This window comes from Bos taurus, chromosome 8 (assembly GCF_002263795.3).
Source record: "Bos taurus isolate L1 Dominette 01449 registration number 42190680 breed Hereford chromosome 8, ARS-UCD2.0, whole genome shotgun sequence".
Taxonomy (NCBI): domain Eukaryota; kingdom Metazoa; phylum Chordata; class Mammalia; order Artiodactyla; family Bovidae; genus Bos; species Bos taurus.
The window spans coordinates 67,613,776-67,635,601 of NC_037335.1; the positions used below are offsets into that span (position 1 = coordinate 67,613,776).

The window sequence follows — 21,826 nt, forward strand, 5'->3', positions numbered from 1 at the left end:
CCATGTGAGGTCACAGAGAGAAGACTGCTGTCTGTGAACCAGGAAGCAGAGTCATCACCAGACCCTGAATCTGCCGGCACCTTGATCTTGGACTCCAGTCTCCAGAGCTATGAGAGATCAAAGCCTGTCATTTAAGTGGCCTGGCATGTAGTATTTCGAGACATCCATGAATAGAGGCATGCTCAAGGTTAGATTAGTCCCCAGTGACGGTAGGCTTGCTGGACAATTTAAGTTGGATCTTTTTCTCCAATAAAAAGCTTTGTTGGGATGGGAGTGATGAGATGGAACTTATATCAAATGCACCGCCTTGAGCTTTAGAGGGGTGGGCTCCAGCTTCAGACTGGAGGTCATCTGGGAGGCTCTCAGTCTCTGTGGGAAGAGGAGAGATGGGACTCCTGATGGGATGGAGAGAGGGGCTCTAAACCCACAATGATCTGTCTCTGCAGCTCTTATTGTTCACCCAGGAGGCAGTGAGCTCTACCTTTCCAATTTTTCCATGAAAGTGTGTCCCATTGTTCTACCTTGAATATGGGCTTTGGGAGTTATGGAGACTCTCTTGCACCTGGCTAAGTACCTTGTACTCAGCAGGTGCTCATTAAATATCAGCTAATGACAAGCATGTAAGGAAAGTGATGAAGACAAACTAACTCACACTGTGCCATTAGTGATTCCATCCAACGGCCTATGGTTTCCACCCTGCAGTTTGTTGCATCTCTGTGTTTGACTTGAACATCTCTGAGGAACAAGATTGAAAGGAAGTTACCCACCAGACATTAAAACATCCTTTAATAGATGATGAAGTCATGCATGACTTTCCCAGGTGTGAATAGTGAATATGTGCTCAATCATGTCTGACTCTTGGCAACATGGACTGTAGCCTGCCAGACTCCTCTGTCCATGGAATTTCCCAGGCAAGGATACTGGAGTAGGTTACCATTCCCTTCTCCAGGGGATCTTCCCAACCCAGGGACTCATTCCAAAACTCCTACATCTTCTGCATTGGCAGGTGAATTCTTTACCTCTAGCACCACCTGGGAAACCTCAGGAGCACTTGCTTTTTGAAAGTAGAGGCCTGAAGAGATCCTTTGAGGCTTGCTTACCTCCCTGCCCCAAGTCTTAGCCTGAAGATGGATGGAAGAGTTGGCAGATGCCACAGACACATGCTAGACTCCCAGGTGAGGAAGGAGATCTGGAGCATTTTAAGGGTTTCCCAAGGCTGTGCCACTGGTTAGGGGCACACAATTCAGACATGTTGCTTGTCCTGGAGCAGGCTGGCATTGCTGGCATTGCAGACCTCAGAGATAGACTGCAGGACATCCTTCATGTTCTGGGCTGGTAGACACTGAATATTGCGTTTACACTAGCCTTCTTCGCAACGTCTAAGCCACCTCCTAAGAGGGAAATAAATGAAGAGGACTTATGAATGAGGTCTTTTCACACATGCTCAGAAATTAGGTGCAATAAACTCCAACAAGCCTCAGTCCTTAGTGAACCTTATTAGTTAGCACTGAGGAAGATCACTGAGACTCAGAGAGGTAAAGTCATAGGCCTGGGATGCAGCGAGGATGGGATGAGCTGATCTGAGCCCACAGCTACTTCACTGAAAGCACCTCCCTGTGCTCTGGCCTGTTTTACCTGGTGATAAATGCAGACAGCTAGGGGGACACATGTCTTGGGAAGAAGGATAGAGTCAGCCTTTAACACGTGGCCTTTATGAAGGCTGCAAGAGACAATGTTTTACAAGCACAGCAGCTCTTGTGGGAAACCGCTGAGGGTGGTGACCAGGGCTGTGCCATTCCCTCTCTCTCCTAAACCCACCAGCATCATCCTGCAAACTGTGCCAGCACCTGTCTCCCTAATTCAGAGTGACTGCAGATCAACACCCTCCAGCCACACCATACCAAGGGAAGAAGGAGAAAATACTCAGGTCCAGATCTCAGCGCTAGCATGAAGTAGGGATGAAGTGAGTAATTGTGGAACAAATGGTTGGATCCAGAGAGCCAGCACTCAGAATCCCAGCAGGTGATAGGACTGAAAGAACATGGACCTGGAGTCAGAATTACTTGGGATTAAATTCTGCCTCTTCTTTGTATTTGCTGTGTGATGTTGGGTGAGCCCCTATCCTCTCTGAACTGGTTTATTCATCTGCAAACAGAAGGAAGGTAATGACTCCCACTTTACGTGTTTGTGAAAAAACAAGAAAAGAGAAACTATGAGGAAGTTTCCTTCTTTTCTCAGCCCTGGATTCTACTCTTACTTTATTCTTATTAATTATGTACCTTTGGGGAAGTCACAGTTTCCACACTTGTGAAATGAGGAGCGATGTCATCCTGCTTAACTCCTCGTCTATTGTGACGATGTGTGTGTTGCATGTGTTCTCAGTCGTGTCTGACTCTTTGGGACCCTATGGACTGTAGCCCACCAGGCTCCTCTGTCCATGGAATTTTCCAGGCAAGAATGTGGAAGTGGGTAGCCATGCCCTTCTCCAGGGGATCCTCCTGACCCAGTGATGGAACCCATGTTTCTTGCGTCTTCTCCACTGGCGGGCAGACTGTTTACCACTAGAACCCTGGCCTCCCAGGTGTCAGGCTGGGGAATGAAGAACCAGTGATGTTAGTAATGACAACAGGAGCAGCAGCATGGCTGCTCTATACTGACTACAGTCAGCACTTTCTGAGAGTGTCCTGGGATTAAACAAGGCATTATATGGTCAGAACTATACCTGGCACAGAAGGAGTGCTCAGGACTGTTAATACTGTCGCTATTTTGGCCCCAGAGTGGAATGGTGGGGGAGATAAGCTGATGCCAAATCAGGGGTCAAAACTTAAGATCAAGAATGCCCAGGCAGGAGCCCCAACTGGGACCTGTTGTCTGAACGCTTCTTCCTTTCCTTCCAGACCAGCAAGTTTGTGTAACTTGCCTAGGGTCTCAGCCCAGAGTCAAGGTCCTGACTCCTATCCCAGTGCTGGCCCCCCCAAACTACTGGGTTGTCCTTCCAGTGAAGGGGCAGACTGGAATGGTTCTGGCATTTGGCCGTCTCTCTTCCGGATTTCAGTTAACAGCTTCTTGGTTTCTCAGCCCCGCTCTGCCCTCCAGCCTATAGTCTTTTCTCCTTTGCAATCTTCCCAACTGGCAAACGCAATCATGGCACCCCACAGCTGAAAAATTGCCCAACTCTTAAATCTGAATTCCTCAGAACAGCTCAACCCTCACCCCAGGCATAATGCATGCTCTGAACATGCAATTCCTAATGCCCTGTGTTGCCTTGTGGCTCCATGCTTTTGCCAGAGCAGGTCCCTCTGCCTCCCATACTTTCCCCTGTCCATCAGTTTATCCTTTAATTCAGCAAATAATATTGAGCTCCTGTTATATGCCAGATGTGGTACAGGATGCTGATGTCATAGCAGCTAGTGAGACACTGTGTCTTTGGTCCCTTGGAATTTACAGTGAAGTGGTGAGAGACACAACATAGAAAGAGAACAAAAAACCAAAATATGTCCATATTTTGAATTTATGTATTTGTTTGTGCATGTGTATTTATGGGGCTTCCCAGGTGGTTCAGTAGGTAAATAACCTGCCTGCCAATGCAGGAGACTTAAGAGATGCGGTTTGATCCCTGGGTCAGAAAGATCTCCTGGAGGAGGGCATGGCAACCCACTCCAGTATTTTTTTTTTTCTTTTTACTGGTTTCATTCACTTTATTATTCTCTTTATAAAATTATGTGGTGGCTACAGCTGGGGCCTGGGTCCTCTGCATGGAGACTCTGGTGTGGGTCTTCACAAGATGGTCAGTGAATTCCTGATATGGAGTCTTGGTGAACACTGTCTCTTTCCAGAGGTCAGGGGTGAGATAACTGTAGGTCTTGGAAATGGCATCAAAAGTGGCCTTGGCGAAGTTGTCCAGGGTGGCGGTGCAGCCCCTGGCAGAAGTGTAGCAGTCGTAGATGCCGGCCATGAGCAGCAGCTTCTTGGGCACAGGGGTGGAGAGATGCCAGTGCCTCTGGGGGCAAGGATGAGGCGCACCAGCATGGAGCCACAGCGGCCAGTCACCTTGCAAGGAACCGTGTGGGGCTTGCAGATCTTGTTCCCCCAGTAGCCTCTTCGCACAGGGACGATGGACAGCTTGGCCAGGATGATGGTCCCACAGAGGCAGTGGCTACTTCCTTAGAGCGCTTGTCCGTTGTAATACCCGATGGCAACAAATGCCTTGAACCTGGTCCACTGGCCGGCACGGGTCTGCTTTTGCACGGGCATAATCTTCAAAACCTCATCCTTGAGGGATGCTCCCAGGAAAAAGCAATAATCTCAGACTCCTTGATGGGCAGAGAGAAAAGGTAGATCTCCTCCAGGGACTCGATCTTCATGTCCTTGACCAGGAGGCCCAGCTTGGTCACGTGGAGCCACTGCTTGTCCTCGGCCTTGCCTCCGCGAGCTCCGCAGCCCCTGCCCCGGCCCCGGCCCCGGCTGCGACCCCGGCCCTGGACGCCACTGCCGAAGCCTCTGCGGAAGCCACCTCGGCCTGCATTCCACGCCCCCCGGGGCCTCCGGCACTTCCGCAGCAGTGGCGTCATCCGCCATTTGGTGTTTTCACGAAGGAGAAGCCACTCCAGTATTCTTGCTTGGAGAATTCCATGGACAGAGGAGCCTGGAGGGCTACAGTCCACAGTGTTGCACAAAGTAGGATACGAGTGAAGCGGCTTAGCACGCAGCACACACGTAGGTGTTTATAGGTGGGAAATGCTACAAGGGGAAATGAACAGCATAATATAACGATCTCTGGGGTGAAGGGCTGGTGGGTTTGAATTACTAACTCATCAAACTAATGTTTATTTATCTACACACTAATCAGGGCACCTCCTCCAGGAAGCCTTCCTGGATCAGAACCTCTTTTGCCTGTGTTCCCAGAGCAGCCTGCCCTGCCTTGCCCATGCCACGTCTGGGCACTTAACACACCAAACATCTTACAGTTTTAGTGTCTGTCTCTGGAGGTTCTGAGTTCCCTGGGGGCAGTGGCTGTCCTCTCTCAGGGCAGTACCTGGCCCTGAGAGAGGGCAGCTGATGGCTGTGAGTGAATACACAGGCCAGATAGTCAAGGGACTGGGGTAGGGGAGGGAGATATCAAGGAGGAGAGCTTGGTTGGCTCTTTTCAGAAGAGTGCAGTTGAAAATAAAATTGTGGAAGTCACTTGGGTATTTGTTTATAAATGACAAAGGCGGTCAGGAGCTTTTGATGAGCTCCTCATTCATCCTGCCCCCATCACCTTCCTGTCATTTTCCAGTTATTTAGAACCAACCGGCCAGATAGCCCTTAACCAAGCAATATACATGTTAATGTGGAGAGCAGAGGCTGAGATTGGAGTAGCAGGCAAAGCACATTATTCAAAGGGAAGACGAGAAGGAAAAGAAATGAATGGGCTGGAGGCTGGGGGCAGATGTTGCCTTCATTGAAAGTCACCACCAGCCTTGTCTCCCTAGGGCCTGACACCCTGCTGTGCTCTCCACCCTTCTTCTCGCTGCCCAGCCTCTCCCCTCCAACATTCTGTTAGAAACAGAACACCCTCAGTTTATTTTTAGTCCTTTCCAGAAGGCCCTTGGCAGTCTCACTTTAATTAGAATTGTACCCGAGTACTCCAGAGCTATTGATGGAATGATTTTGTCTCATCTTGCTGGCATTGTGTAGGGGGCGGCCAAAACTGCTTTCAGAGAAGTGGAAAATTTATCATTTATTTGTTTCTCTTGGCCAATTAGCATCAGTCCAAGGAGGCATGTGAGAAAGAACACTGGAGCTGGCAGGAGGAGGGGGCGTGAGCTGACACCTTCACCTATGGGCTGAGCCATTTCCTTCACTCATGTAATGGTGTCCTCATGCCTGCCAGCCTTCCTCCCGGGTTACTATGAGGAGCAAATGACTCCAGGAGAAACACTGATATTATGAAATGAGGTTCAGTGGAAGCACTGCGTGTCAATTACTGCAGCATGTGCAGAGAGGGGGAGGAAGGGGAGGAGAAGGAAGAAAAGGAGTCAGATTCCTAGGTTCTTGAGCACTGCTGCTTCCACCCTTCTGTCTTGGGTGGTGAAGGTGACATCATACTGGCCTTTGCAGCCACCTCCTCTGGATGGAGTTTTTAGGATGGATAGAAATGACTGGAAAATTTTGTGTGTGTTTTGTGTATGTGTGTGCATGTTTTTTGTCTTGTTTTGTTTTCAGATGAGTGACTCAGGAGACCCTCCAGTGTACTCTGGAGGATCAGGTACCCTTTTGGTTCCAGGCTGCAACTCTGTAAGCCATGGATACAGCATTGGAGGTACCTGACAGGTGGGCTCTGGTGGGCTTCCCAGAGTCTTCCCAGGCTCAGCAAAGGTGTCAAGGTGTGTGGCAAGGGCACCACAACCCTCCTGGCAGCATACCCAGACAGACATTTGCTCCCAGAAGTGAACACACACAACTACTCTGATGTAATTCTGCACACACCTCCATGGGCACACACTCACCCATGCATGCTAAAAATGTACAGAGCTTTGACATAGGAACCATATTAGTCATAGGAGGTTGGGTTATTCTGACTGTATTCTGTATTAGTCATTACAGGTTAGGTTACTCTGCCAAACCAAAGAACCCCAACTACTTCACTGACTTAAAACAACCAGAGTCTGCATCTCTCTTTTGCAAATTTATTGTGGATCTGGGTGATTCTCCAGGGCAGCTTCCCTCCAGATGTTGGCTCGGTCGTCCACATTTCCTTACATTACGGCACGTCTGCGTCAACACGTGATTGCCATGTCAGGATTGGAGGTGAGAAACAGCCATTAAATGCTTTGGCACCAAAGTGACACATTATCATTTCTGATGGAAGGAGAGCCAGGACTGATGATCATCAGTTACGTTTTCTGCTTTCACTTGCCCCAGTCCTCAGGTTCCTTCTCTGTCTTTATTTCCTCCTTCCAGTGAGGAAGATAAGCCGGATGACTTCCTGCTCAGATGTTCTGTTGTAAAATGTGCCCAACAGTTTTGTACTTCCCTTTAGCTTGCTGCCTTAGTGCTCTGGATCAAGTCCCTTTTTGATATCCTCAAAGTCACCCTACTTTATGAGAAACACCTGCGGGGTGTCCCTGAGCATCTCTCTTGTAGAGCTGGTTTATGCATTTATAAAGAATGAAGTGTATCCACCTCCATTTAGTGTCTGAGGTTTTCTAATTTTAGTCCCAAATTAGTTTTCCTGGATTGTCTGTTACTTCAACTCCGGTCCAAATGGACAACTTACTGTTCCTTAGATATAACCTTGGCCTTCATCTAACACTACTTTTCTACTTCTCTATTCTTCTGTAGCCACATTGGTCTTAAATCTTTTCTCGAACATGCCGAGCTTGCTCTTGCCTCAGGGCCTTTGTACTTACTGTTTACCTTGTCTTGCTTTGCACTTGTCTTGCACTTACTGTTTACCTTGTCTCAGTCTTTTTTACTCTTATCTGGAGTATGTCCCTTCCAGTTATCCTAACATATTATCTTCATGTACTTATCACTGTCAGAAATCATTTTGTGTTCTTAACATTGATGTTGATTGTCTACCTATCCCAATTAAAATGTAAGCTGCCTGATGTAGTCACCTTGTCTATCTTCTCTCCCGTGATATGAGAATAGTGGTTGGCACATGATGTTGTTGTTCAGTTGTTCAGTCATGTCCGACTCTTTGCGACCTCATGGACTGCAGCACACCAGGCTTCCCTGTCCTTCACCACCTCCCAGAGCTTGCTCAGACTCATGTCCATTGAGTCGGTGATGCCATCCAACCATTTCATCCTCTGTCATCCCCTTCTCCTCCTGCCTTCAATCTTTCTGAATGTCAGGGTCTTTTCTAATAACATATGCCTTGGAAGGAAAGTTATGACCAACCTAGATAGCATATTCAAAAGCAAAGACATTACTTTGCCAACAAAGGTTCGTCTAGTCAAGGCTATGGTTTTTCCTGTGGTCATGTATGGATGTGAGAGTTGGACTGTGAAGAAGGCTGAGTGCCGAAGAATTGATGCTTTTGAACTGTGGTGTTGGAGAAGACTCTTGAGAGTCTCTTGGACTGCAAGGAGATCCAACCAGTCCATTCTGAAGGAAATTAGCCCTGGAATTTCTTTAGAAGGAATGATGTTAAAGCTGAAACTCCAGTACTTTGGCCACCTCATGCGAAGAGTTGACTCATTGGAAAAGACTCTGATGCTGGGAGGGACTGGGGGCAGGAGGAGAAGGGGACGACAGAGGATGAGATGGCTGGATGGCATCACTGACTCGATGGACGTGAGTCTGGGTAAACTCCAGGAGTTGGTGATGGACAGGGAGGCCTGGCGTGCTGTGATTCATGGGGTCGCAAAGAGTCGGACACGACTGAACTGAACTGAACTTATACAAATACAACATAAAGATGGCTTTATTTTACATCTTATTTGACAGTGCTTCCCTTAATTGAATATATCAGATAAGCCTAATTATTTTAATATTGCTGTTTCATAAGGAGAGAGACCAAACATTTTGAGATATCTCAGGACACTCTGGAAAAATCCCAAAGTTAGTTAGAGGTCAAAAAGACTTCATTAAAAATTTTATTTGAACCCAGAGGGATGGTATGGGGAGGGAGGTGGGAGGGGGTTTCAGGATGGGGAACATGTGTATACCTGTGGCAGATTCATGTTGATGAATGGCAAAACCAATACAATATTGTAAAGTAATTAGCCTCCAATTAAAATAAATAAACTTATATTAAAAAATTTTATTTGAGGAAGTTTACAATATATCAAAAGTCATGGACACTTGAATAAAAGGATCACAGATCATTATGAAATACTGCTCAATTATCCACTGAACCAAAGAAACAATTTTAAAACAAATACAGGTCACAAAATTGTGAGCAAAACTTCACTCTTTTTAATATTGAAAAGAAGACTGTTTTCTTAAGTTATTAAAGGACTGATTAAGACAACATTGTAACAGGAAATTATGTTGATAAAACACAAAATCTTTGCTTTCAAGGCAGATTATTTAAAAGATAAAGAAAAAGATTTCACAATCTTATCAAAAGCAGATCAAAAGCCCAATAAAACTTGGTCCTTTCATAGAGATAGCCAATTCTAATTTTACACCAGTGTACTTTTGATATTAAAACTCATTTTTTAACTTAAATTTATCCCCATCTTAGCCAGCTTGACCATGCATAAAATTTCTTCCCAAGATTACTGGAGTTGGGTTGCCATTTCCTTCTTCAGGGGATCTTCCTGACCTGGGGATTGAACCCAGGTCTCCCGCATTGCAGGCAGACACTTTACCCTCTGAGCCATCAGGGAAGCCTTCTTTTTCCACAAAACTGCTAAAATATTTTCCCTATTTTCCCCCTCTTCTTCATTCTAGAGCAATTAATCATTCTATTTTCCTTACCTACTTTTCAAACAGAGTTGTTTCCTTTCATATTTATTATTATTACATAGCTTTCAAAATTAAAATTCCTAGCCCTTCAAATTCTTAATTAAAATTCTCAACCCTTAGAACCCTTAATTCCTAGTAAGGAATTACCTAGGAGGTAAGCAAAAGTGGACTGTCTTTTATACTAGAATTCTGTATATTGCCAGGCTTATGCATATATTTCATAATTTCTGGAAATACATTATTCCTCATCATAAATTTTTAAATGTGGCACCAAACATGTTTACCAATAGACCCAAATATCTAAAATTTCTCAGTGGTAAGAAGCTGTGTGTAAGACTATGTTCACGAATTAAAGTTCCAGTATTTTCTCTGTAAATGATCTAGATATTCAATGGCTGTCAGTTATTTGATTAAGCTTAGCAAAACTCTAAGATTTCAAGTTACCAAAAAGATTTGGGGAAATGAATTAAATAAACATGTCTTAGAACATAATTATTGCTGCAAGTTCACCTAGAAGTGTTTATTCCACTTACATATATTTAATTCACTTGTTCTCAACAATTATATTTGCATTGCTCATGAACATTTTATCATACCAAGTTATTGTTCTAGTTGACAAATTTCATCTAACAGAGATAACACAAACTTATTTGACTAGTAAACCAAGCAGAATAAAACTGCATTTCTGCATTATTTTAAATGCTGACAACCCTGAAGATATAGCTAATTTAATTAAACTAGAGAAGTTAAACTAACTTTAATGCTGAACATTTTCCCAGATCATGTGAACTTGAAAAGCATTTGGGTTCATTTTTATTGCATTTCTTAGATCTTTAGGAATACTTAATTTAAACAAGTGCTTGCTGTTTTTAAGCTAATTAAATAATGTTCTTTTACAAATTAATTTTAATAATACCATACAGAGGTAGAAAAATATCTCACATTTACTATCTTTCTATCAATCTATCTAGACACATGTAACATACAGACAAATGCATAGATCATATAGGATTTGTTTTAAAACTTTAGGCATGAGATGAGTGTGATCATGAAAGACTCACTGGTTTATAAAGGCACAGTTGGATCAAATCATGTTTCTGGAAGATGGAATAAATTTTAGGGTTACCTTCTCAGATGGCTAAAGCTTTTTATTAATATCTGTGGAGAAAACACATGATTGTTCATTCACTTAAATCCCAAATAATCACTTTTTTCTTTTCTTTTTTCTGTTAAGAGTTGCCTCCCTGAGGTTTGCATTTCAAAGAGATGGCCTAGATAAGAGTTCCTGGCACTTGGAAAGAGTGCAGCTACCACCAAGAAGGAATTTTGATTCCTAGGGTCAGAATTTTTATAATATTTATAAGCCCTTTGAAATAAATAGGTGATGCTTTAGGCTTGATAAAAAGGATAGGTGAGCTTTGAATTGTTTCTGGAGCTGCATTTTCTGCTATCGTAAAGATACAATTTGTAAGAACATTTCTCAAAGAATTGGTTGCAATCTAAATGGTCAGGTCATGGGCTGAAACAATCATCCAACTACATTGTCCTTAATTTGCTTCTTCAACCAAGATGGAAATAAAAACATTTTTATATTCTAGACTTAGAGTTGTATGCATTTGGGATGTTTAGTAAACTCTTCCACAAAGTCTTCAGTAGGTTTTTCTTTTCTGGTGGGTACATTTAGCTTAGGGGACAAGGTCTGATAATAGAGTTTCATATTGGCCTTGAATATCAGCTTCCAAATTGGCCAAATTCTGACCCTAGAGCTACTTTAAAAAAAATCCTTTAAAATATCATGACAAGTTTCAGCCAAAATAAGCAGTAAATACTCCTGGCAGTATTAGACAACCTCATGGACCAAAGAAGCATCCCCAAAGAAGGTGCAAAAGATATTACCTTCCCAAGATTCAGAGTCATCCCCAAAGATACCCAAAAGAAAGGTGAACTGAGACAATTCCCTTGAGCTCTGGAAGCAGTTTGATAGGGTCCCAGATGCAAATAGAGTTCAACTCATATTTATGTCCAGTCTTAGCAACCCACAAATGGGATGCAACCCACTTTTCTCTCTTGCTATATTTTTGAGGGTAGTTCTGGTTGTTTTTCTCCAGTTGCTAAGCTGTGTCTGATTCTTTGTGACCCCATGGACTGTAGCATGCCACACTCCTCTGTCCTTTACCATCTCCTGGAGTTTGCTCAAATTCATGTCTGTTGAGTCAGTGATGCTATCTAACCATTTCTTTCTCTGTCACTCCCTTCTCCTTTTGCCTCCAATCTTTTCTAGGATCAGGGTATTTTCCAATAAGGCTTTCCAATAAGGCTCTTCACATCAATCTTTAGCATCAGTCCTGCCAATGAATATTCAGGGTTGATTTCTTTTAGGATTTACTGGTTTGATCTCCTTGCTGTCCAAGGGACTCTCAAGAGTCTTCTCCAGAACCACAATTCAAAAGCATCAATTCTTCAGTGTTTAGTCTTCTTTGTAGAGACTCTTGGAGAAGGAAATTGCAACCTGCTCCAGTATTCTTGCCTGGGAAATCCTATGCACAGAGGAGCCTGCTGGGCTACAGTCCATGGGGTCACAAAAAAATAACAAAACAATACCATGATGAAGTGCTTCTCATTCCAGAGATGCAAGAAGTGGTCAAATCTGCAAATCAGTCAACATGATACATCACATTAACAAAACAAAGAATAAAAATTGTGTGATTATCCCAATAGATGCAGGAAAAAGCTTTTGGCAAAATTCAACATTCTTTTATGGTAATAACTCTTAAAAAAGTGAGGTAGAGAGAACATAATTCAACATAATAAAGGCTGTTAATGACAAAACCACAGCTAACATCATACTCAATGTTGAGAAGCTGAATGCATTTTCTCTAAGATCAAGAACAAGACTAAGATATCCACTCTTGCCACTTGTATTTAACATTGTACTAGAAGTTCTAGCCAAAGCAATCAGATAAGAAAAGTTAAGTCATCCAAATTTGAAAGGAAGAAGTAAAATGTCACTGCTTGCAGATGAGGTGTTACTATATAAAGAAAACTCTAAAGACTCAGATACTTTAATACTCAGACTAATACTCTAATACTAAGACTCAGACTCTAATACTCAAAAAAGTATTAGAACTAATACATGAATTCAGTAAGATTCTAAGATACAGAATTAATATATAGGAATCTATAGAGTTTCTATACAGTAGTAACAATATTTTACAAAGAGAAATTGAGAAAACAATTATATTTACAATTGCATCAAAAACTTAAAAAAACCTAGGATTAAATTTAACGAAGCAGGTGAGAAACCTGTACTCCTCAAAATATAAGATTGATGAAAGATATTGGAGATGGAATAAATGGAAAGATATACTGTGTTCAGAGACTAGAAGAATTAACATTGTTAAAATAAGCACACTACCCAAAGCAAATTACAGATTCAATGCAATCCCCATCAAAATACCAATATCATTTTTTCAAAGAACTAGAACAAATAATTCTAAATTTTGTATGGAACTACAAGAAATCCCAGGTAGCCGAAACAATCTCAAGAAAGAAGAACAAAGTTGGAAATATCATGTTTCCTGATTTCAAGCTGTACTACAAAGATTTACTAATCAACACAGTACAGTACTGGCACCAATATATATATATATATATATATATATATATATATATATCAATGGAACACAATATAGAGAAATAAACTGACACTTATATTTGAGCATATTCTTTGATAAATGAGGCAAAAATGTACAATGAGGAAAACACATTCTCTTAAAGAAATGATGTTGGGAAAATTAAACAACTACATGCAAAAGAATGAAACAGAACCATATTCTAATATACAAAAATAAATTAAAAATAGATTAAATGGAAGACTTAAAACCATGAAACTCTTAGAAGGAAACATAGGCAGTGTGCTCTTTAAAATTGATCTCAGCTATATATTTTTTTGGTCTGTCTCCTCAGGCAAAGGCAACAAAAACAGAAATAAGCAAGTATGACTATATGAAACTAAAAAGCTTTTGCACAAGAGAGAAAACTATCAACAAATGAACAGGCAACCTAAGGAATGAGAGAAGATATTTTCAAATGATATGTCTAATAAGAAGTTAATATTCAAATTATATAAATAAATTACGTGCTGCGTGCTGTGCTTAGTTGCTCAGTCATGTCTAACTCGGTAACCCCATGGACTGTAGCCCACCAGGCTCCTGTGTCCATGGGAATTCTTTAGGCAAGAATATCGATAGTGGGTTGCCATGGCCTCCTCCAGGGGATCTTCCCAACCCAGGGATTGATCCAGGTTTCCCACATTGCAGGGGGATTCTCTACCAGCTGAGTCACCAGAGAAGCCCTTACAACTCAATATATTAAAAAATTCTGATTAAAAAATGGACACATGATCTGAATAGACATTGTTCCAAAGAAGACCATACACATAGCCAACATGTATGTGAAAATATGCTCAGTATCACTTATCATCAAGGAAATGAAAATCAAAACCACAATGAGATATCACTTGTCAAAATGGCTATTATAAAAAACAACAACAACAACAACAAATAATAGATGGTGGAGAATAAGAATGTGGAGAAAATGAAAACCTCATGCACTGTTGGTGGAAATGTAAATTGGTGTAGCCACCATGGAAAACAGTATGAAGATTCCTCAAGAAATTAAAAAAATAGAACTACCAGGTGATTCAGAAATTCTGCTCCTGGATATTTAGTTGAAGAATACAAAAACACTTATTAGAAAAGATATATGTATTCCTATATTCATTGCAGCATTATTTCCAATGACCAACATACAGAAACAATGTACATGCCCATCGTTACATAAATAAATAAGGAAGATATGTATATGTAGATATAGATATATGTATAATAGATATATGTAAAGATATTAATAGATATTGTAAAGATATCAGCCAAAAAAAATAATGAAATCTTGCTGTTTGCAATCACACAGATAGACCTTGAAGGTTTTATGCTAAGTGAAATAAGTCAGGCAGAGAAAGACAGATATCATATGATTTCAATTATTCATGTAATCTAAAAGGCAAAACAAAAGAGAAATCAGTCTCACAGATGTAGAGAACAAACTGAGGGTTACTGTGGGTTGTACTGGGTAAAATAGGTGAAGGAGATTAAGAGGTCCAAACTGCCAGTTATATATAATATATATGCTAGAATGTGACCCTGGAGAAGGCAATGGCACCCCACTCCAGTTCTCTTGTCTGGAAAATCCCATGGACGGAGGAGCCTGGTAGGCTGCCGTCCATGGGGTCGCTAAGAGTCGGACATGACTTCACTTTCACTTTCCACTTCCATGCATTGGAGAAGGAAATGGCAACCCACTCCAGTGTTCTTGCCTGGAGAATCCTAGGGATGGTGGAGCCTGGTGGGCTGCCATCTATGGGGTCACACAGAGTCGGACACGATTAAAGCGACTTAGCAGCAGCAGCAGCAGCAGCAGCAGAATGTGATACACTGCATAAGGAATATAGTTAATACTGTGATAATTTTGTATGGTGACAATGGTTACTGACATCGTGGTGATTATTTTGTAATCACCACGATGTCAGTAATCACCATAAAACACTCAGTCAGTAATCACCATTAAACACTCAATGTATTTAAACATTGAGTCACTGTGTTGTACACCTGAAACTAACATATTATCCATCCAAAAAAAATCTAGTTTTTATAACTACAAAGAAAGAGAAGTATCTGTAGGTATCATGCTCAAAAGACTACAGTATTTTTCAGATTCATTTTGCTTCTTCATCTCACAAAAACCTGTGATAAATTCTTCACAGGTGAAGGAGCTCAGAGAAGTCCTACTTCTCGTGAGAAATCCTGTCATGCCTGGAAGTCATGTGTCCTGCTTTTGTGTCTTCTTCCACGTCACAATGATGTTCATTCTCCTCCAACCTGTTAGTTATACGCAAATCAAATAGTCTGCAGTCCCTGTCCCAGTGGTAAGCACAACCCCCTGGGCCTGCTTCTCTCTTTCCCAGTCTTGAGTCTCAGAGGAAACTGTGCTGAGCACCACTGGACTCTTGTGGAGGCAGCACCTGAGGATCACAGGCCAGTGGGAAGGGGGCCTGCAGGGACTTCCCAAGGGAGGTGCTTTGTGAGTCTACTCTCAAAGGAGGAGACTCAAACAGGCGAACGGGAGAAAAGATGGGTATTCTGAGCCAAGACAGTCAAGGAACAAAACAGCAGATTTTTTTTCAAGGAACAAAACAGCAACAAAAGGAGATTCTCTGGGCTCAGCCCCTCTAATTTGCTTTCTGCAGGCCATTTAAAGTCAGGAGAACCTCTGACTTGACTCTGGAGCCTGGGGAAGAAATATAGTCTGCTGTTATTGAAAGGAGGAGCATTCCACTCCCCCCAAGGCTAACCAGGGTGTTTGGGGTCTAGGGAGGAGTGTAGAGAAAACCAGCTGGGAAAGAGAAATGGGGAAAAGGAAGATAAGAAAAGACCATCAAAGGAGGGGCATTCTCAGGTTGAAGCTAGCTTGCAACCGTGGACAGCTAAAGCCAGAGAGTAGGCAGTCCAAAGTCTACACTGGCTTTAACCTGTTCTGTAACACATTATTATTCCTCTGACTTTAAAGAGCTTTAAGAGAGGTCTTGAGTTTGAGTCCATGATTTAATAGATAGGAAGCCACTGGTAAGTTATGCAGTGTCTTTGAACCTCAGTGTTGTCATTCAGAAAATGCAGGTAATATTGACAGTCTCATAAAATTATGAAGATTGAATGAAAAAAGTTCCAGTTAATTTGATGCTGGGGACCATTCATCTGCTTAATAAATGTATTTCCTTTAGTCTCTGCTTGTCAGGGGACAGGGGACTGCTCTTCTTCCCTCAAAAGATGAAGGAACTCAGTCCCCTGATGGGGACTCAGGGTCTTTTGGCTGAGAGCAGGGTTATCATTGTACTGGGGGATTATCAACCTGTCCTGTTTCTCCAGCAGTTTATACTAGCCCCCAACTCCCACCACAAAACCCATAGTCTACAGTGAGATTCGACTGTGGCCATTCCTCCAGCAGGAGAACAATTACACTTACTGTCATTGTGCAGGGAGGTGAGACACAGGCAGAAAGAGAGTTGAAATGCTTTCTTCAGAAGCCCTGCAAGCAGGGAGAGCTGGAGCTGGAATTCCCAAGGCTTGACTCTCTCATTCCCTGCTTTCATTCTTTAAGACATGTTCCCGTTCCTCCATAGCTCAATTAAAGACAAAACAAAACAAAGAGTAATGTTGCTTGAAACAGAAAAGCACAAAGCTAGTTAGGGCAAGAGTCTGGCAATTAGTTGTTGCTGGAATGTCTTTTTTCCCCCCCTCATATGATTCAGAAGCCTTCACAAACAATTTTTAAAATAGACTGGGAAATTAGATAACAACAGTGTTTCTCAGTAACAATGATCAAAAAAAAAAAAAAAAAAAAAGATAAGACTATGGTTTTCCCCTCTTGTGGCCTGCAGCTTTCTTGGGAAGAAACATGGGGGAAGGTAGTGTCTCCGGGCTGGAGCCTAGTGGGGTGCTCTTGCAGCGGGTGGAAGGCTGTCCCCCTTGCTTCTCATGATCACCCTTTTTGGAGGGTACGGCAAGGCCTGAGTCTTTAGAAGGAAGGTATTGGAGCTGACTGAGACCTGGCTGGAGGAAATGTCCCCAAGAATTCCAAAAAAGATGGATGACCATTGCACTCCTATGATTGTCTCCCAGAGACTGCCTTTCGGATTGTCCTGGTTGTGTACCAGCAAGCCTGTGTCTCTCCTGGGTGAGAAGCCTCAGTGACACATGGCTGAGTTCTCAGTGAGTGGATGGTGGGCTGGCTGGTGCAGTGGCCCAGGAGGCCCTGGGCTCCATCCTTGCTCAGCAGTGAGTATAGTGTGACATCATGACCAGTGGTTTTAGTTATCAGACTAACCCCCCTTCTTGGGCTTTCACAAAATTGTTGGTTTGCTGAAAAAATTACAAAGTGTTAGGTGGACAACCTTTAAAGCACTTCTGGGCCTAAGAGCATGCAATTTTTGAGAGGCTGGGTGGCTGGCCTGGGGCTGGGTGAAGCAGGAGAGACACTGTGGCACATGGTAAGGGAGGTTTTGCTCTCAGGGATGTACAGGCACAAGGTTGGCCTCAAAAAGGGTAGCCTCCTTAAACTTGGCATCCCGGGTGCCTCTCTAGCCTCAGTCCAGTCCCAGCTCTGGTGGGTGAGCAGATATTCTTCCCTCTTAGTTCCTGGAGGGCCACGTGGTCATCTGAAGTCACCTGGACTAGCCAGGAAAGACAGCCACCCAGCGAACGGGAAGGGTGATGAGCTCTTGTCTGAGCCAATGAAAGCTCAACACTTTGGAGAAGGGAGAAGGCAGGTATAATAGGGACCAGGAATTCCTTTCCAGCACATCAGGGTAATGATGGGGGAAGAAGGGGATCTGTAAGGCCAGAGGGAGGTATCTGGATTTGCACCCTAGAACTGTGATCCTGGACAAGTCATGGCACCTCTCTGAGCCAGTCTTCTCATCCATTAACAACACTATAATACCCTCCTCAAAAGGTTGTTGAGAAGGTGAGAAGGGGATAAAGGCTACAGGAATGATGGTCTTTGGGATATAAAAGGCATTCATAAATTGTAAATTTCTTACTCCTTCCAAATAGTACTGGGGGAAGAAAACTCCAGAAAACCTTAAATCTATCCACTGAACCGATCAACTCTCCCATCATTCTCAAGTGAAGATGGGGAGAATTGTCATCACAACTTGTTAGCATCCTTTTCTGCTTCCTGCCTGACTTGGATATCCTTGGTCTTTGAGAGTTGGGTGCTAGAAAGAAGAAAAAGTGGGATAGCTATCATATCAGAAATTATGGAGGCTCAGACACTCCTGAGAGAGGGAAGTGGGCATGAGAGGCTAGAGGAGGAGAGGTGCAGCCCTCATTGCCCTGGGCTCTGTGCTGGGGGTGTTTGTGTGCTTAGGGGCTGGCATTCAAATCAGATGAACTGACCCAATTTCTGGGTTCTTTCTTCTGCACCTCTCGATTCACATAAGTAGGCAGGGGTCTCTGCTTCAGATAGCTCAGCCCCTGGCCTTATTAAATAATGATGAAAACTGTACCTGTATCAGTGGAAGTTGTGGGACCATAGCTTAAATCCATTCCTCTGGTTCAAAGGTTGTGATCTGGCGCTGCTGCCACATCACACCTTTGGGTTGATGTTCCTGACTTACTGACCCAATCGTAGGGCTTTTCCATGAGTCTGTATGGGTTAAGGTAACACTTCTTCCAAAAACAAAGCTCAAAGTTTGAACCTGTAGGTTTGCCCTTGCAACACTTGGCTTCCAGGGTTGTAGTCCTCATATGCCATTACAGAGAGAAAGAGCATGGAGTGTCATGCCCCGGAGGCTTCACAAACCACTTCACTTCCGCTCTCATCCTACTGGTTGGAGCTCAACTGCATGACCACACACAAGGGAGCCTGGGGAGCTGCTGGTCTGCTTTGGAGACAAAGGACTTCCTCATCAGCCGACAGTGGCTGTGGGGAGCTTATTGAGGAGCAAGAGGCCCTTAGGGGTCACCTCTCTGGCTGTCTGCTGCCCATTGCCTGATTCTGACCCTGGCCTGTTCTGGAGTCCTATTTCACATGACTCACCCAGTGCTGGAGTCCTATTTCATATGATTCCATTGGAGACCCATAGAGTTCCTGACAATCTCTAGTAGCCCAGGTAGGGAATGGGTCCTGGATGACTGAATTGCTTTTGTAGAAGAAGAATATATTGGCTGTGAGGGGAGTTTGCTTGTTATGTCCTGTGGCAAGGTTTGTTTAGAGAGGGGACGCTGGCTTGTACCTGTAACTAACATATCATTGTTAATCAACTATACTCCAGTATAAAATAAAAATTGAAAAAAGGAAAGATAAAAAAAAAACGCCTATGTGTAAGTCATTTCAGTCATGTCCAACTCTTTGTGACCCTATGGACTGTAGCCCACTAGGCTCCTCTGTCCATGGAATTCTTCAGGCAAGAATACTGGAGTGGGTTGCCATTTCCTTTCCCAGGGGATCTTTCCAACCCAGGGATTGAACCCGCATCTCTGGTAGCTCCTGAACTGCAGATGGATTCTTTACCACTGAGCCACTGGGGAAGCCTATCCAAAAAACAGATCTAGACTAAAAACCCCTCAAACAAAAAAGCCAACAAACAAACCAACAAAAAGAAGCCCATGGAAATATGTTTCAAAGAAAGACGGAATTTGGGGATAGCAGAAGGGGCTTGGAGGCAGAAGACCCAAGTTCTGATTCTGACTCCATCTTTCACTGGTAGTGGGCAAGCTACTCAGCCTTTCTGAGTCTCAGCTGTGTGTGTGATAAGGCAGATCTCCTCCTCCTATGGCTACCATGAGGACTGGACACGATGAAGGTGTTTGAAAGTGTTTGGCATATACTCTGCCCTCGCTACATGTTAATATCAGTCCTACTGGGAAGGAAGGAAATTAAGTCCGCTTCCTTTTCTTAATCACCATCAATGTCTAGTCCCTGCTGTGCCTTCTTTTCACCAGCAGAGCATTCTCAAAAGTTGTGTATCAATTGAATCTTTTTTTTTTTTTTTTTCTAAATTGAATCTCATTTCCAATGCACCGAGGGAACCGGAGATTTAAAAGCATTCTCTAGTTTGTCTTTTTGTAAAGCTAATAACCACCTCTTGATGTCCTTGATAAAAATCAGTTTTTTCATTTATTGGCTTTGTTGAAAGTGGGGTTGCATGTATTTATTAAGAAACCCCTATATTCAGACTTGAGTGCTGGCTCAGAGATTGAAAAAGTCAGTTTAACAGACCTGGTGCCTCCTGTCATTGGGGATGCAGCTGAAGAGAAGTTGAAAGACGTCAGGGAGAGAAGAACCATGGAAATTGCTTGGGGAGGCCAACTCCTCTCTCTCCATTGGCAGTTGTGAATTGATGCTGCTAGCTGCTGGGCAGTGGGGAGCAGCAAAGGAGGAGGGACATTTTCATTTTAGATCTGTGGCTGCTCTTCCAAGAGAGAGTCCCACTGTGCCCAAGTGAATTCTTGATGCTGCATTTCTGTCCCTTTATTGAAATGTATTCCTCTCCTCTCACTCCCCCCACCCCCACCCCGTCAACTGTTTCCTGATGAATGAAGCAGTCTTCTGTTCCTCAGATCCCTAGACACATGTCCTGAGGTCCCAGGACTGACTTCAGCATAGACACAGATTCATCCGTCTAGTCTTTAAATCTCATTTGGTTTGTCTGTTTTCCCTAATAAGAAGAATAGAATTAGTTATCTTGCTACTCAGCAGGGCTCCAGTATGGAATTTACGTAAATTATCTCCTTAATAAAATTACTAAATATAGAATCAACATGGTTGCAAAGGGGAAAAAAAAGTAATGTTCTCAGATTGTGTCTTTAAAAAATGAAGCAATGTTCCACCACCAAGGGAAATGAAATTTAGCTTCTTAACCAGTAGGTACAATATAAGGGAGGGGGAAGTGGGAAGATCAGGGAGGGTGGGGGACAAGATGGGGAGAGAGAAAGGGAGAAGTCTCTAAGCCAGACACAGAGATAACCATTTAATTAATTGCTCTCCAGGGATTTGCTGGGTGTTTGGAATCAGGTCAAGAATATAAACAGTTCTTGCCTTCCTGAAAAGATATTCTGATTACCTTCTCTCGTGTCAAAGAGATTGATCCAATAAAATAAAAACACTAGATATGTGACAATAGGTCAAGGTAGGGTGTGTGTGTGTGTGGTGCGTCTGTGTGTGTGCACGCAACCAGGCCAACACTGGGCATAGGGGCTAAGTAGAAAGCATAATGTTAGAACCTGGGGGCAGAAACTGAAACTTTGTTTTAGGGGCACATTTTTGTGCTAGCTACAGGAGAAACACAGAAAAGACCCCATGATGTTCTGAGTCCTCCCTTAGTTCTTACATATAAGATGTCCTCTGTATTCTACCTACCAAGTCTCTTGTTTTCAAGGGTCCCCATCACTCCCTTTATTCGGTTCCTTCTCTATTTCAACACTCTCCATAATACTCTCCTGTAACTCCATCTCTAACCTCTCATATTCCATCTCCATAGGGCTGTCAGAGGCATCTTCTTAAAGTATGCTTAGATCATGCATTGTGCTGAAAAAGCCTGTGGTCCCTGATATTCTTGGTCCATCATCCTCAGCCCGATGCTCAGGGGCTCCTACCTCACACCTGACTGCCTCTCTTCCTGCCCAGCCTCCTCCACAAGATCCTGCCCTGCCTCCCACTCCAGCAATGCCAGAAGGATGCTCCTCAGATGCATTCTCTGTAGCCTGGCATACCTCACCAGCTCTCCACACATAGTCCACACTCAAACCCTTCATAAGATATTTCTCTCTTCTCTGACCTACTTCACTCAGTGTGACAATCTCTC

General features: G+C 43.2%; 1 pseudogene; it reads right to left on the minus strand.

Moving 5' to 3' along the window:
- Positions 1 to 3,670: 3,670 nt before the first annotated feature.
- On the minus strand, positions 3,671 to 4,578 carry LOC788281 (small ribosomal subunit protein uS5-like; annotated as a pseudogene).
- Positions 4,579 to 21,826: the final 17,248 nt, after the last annotated feature.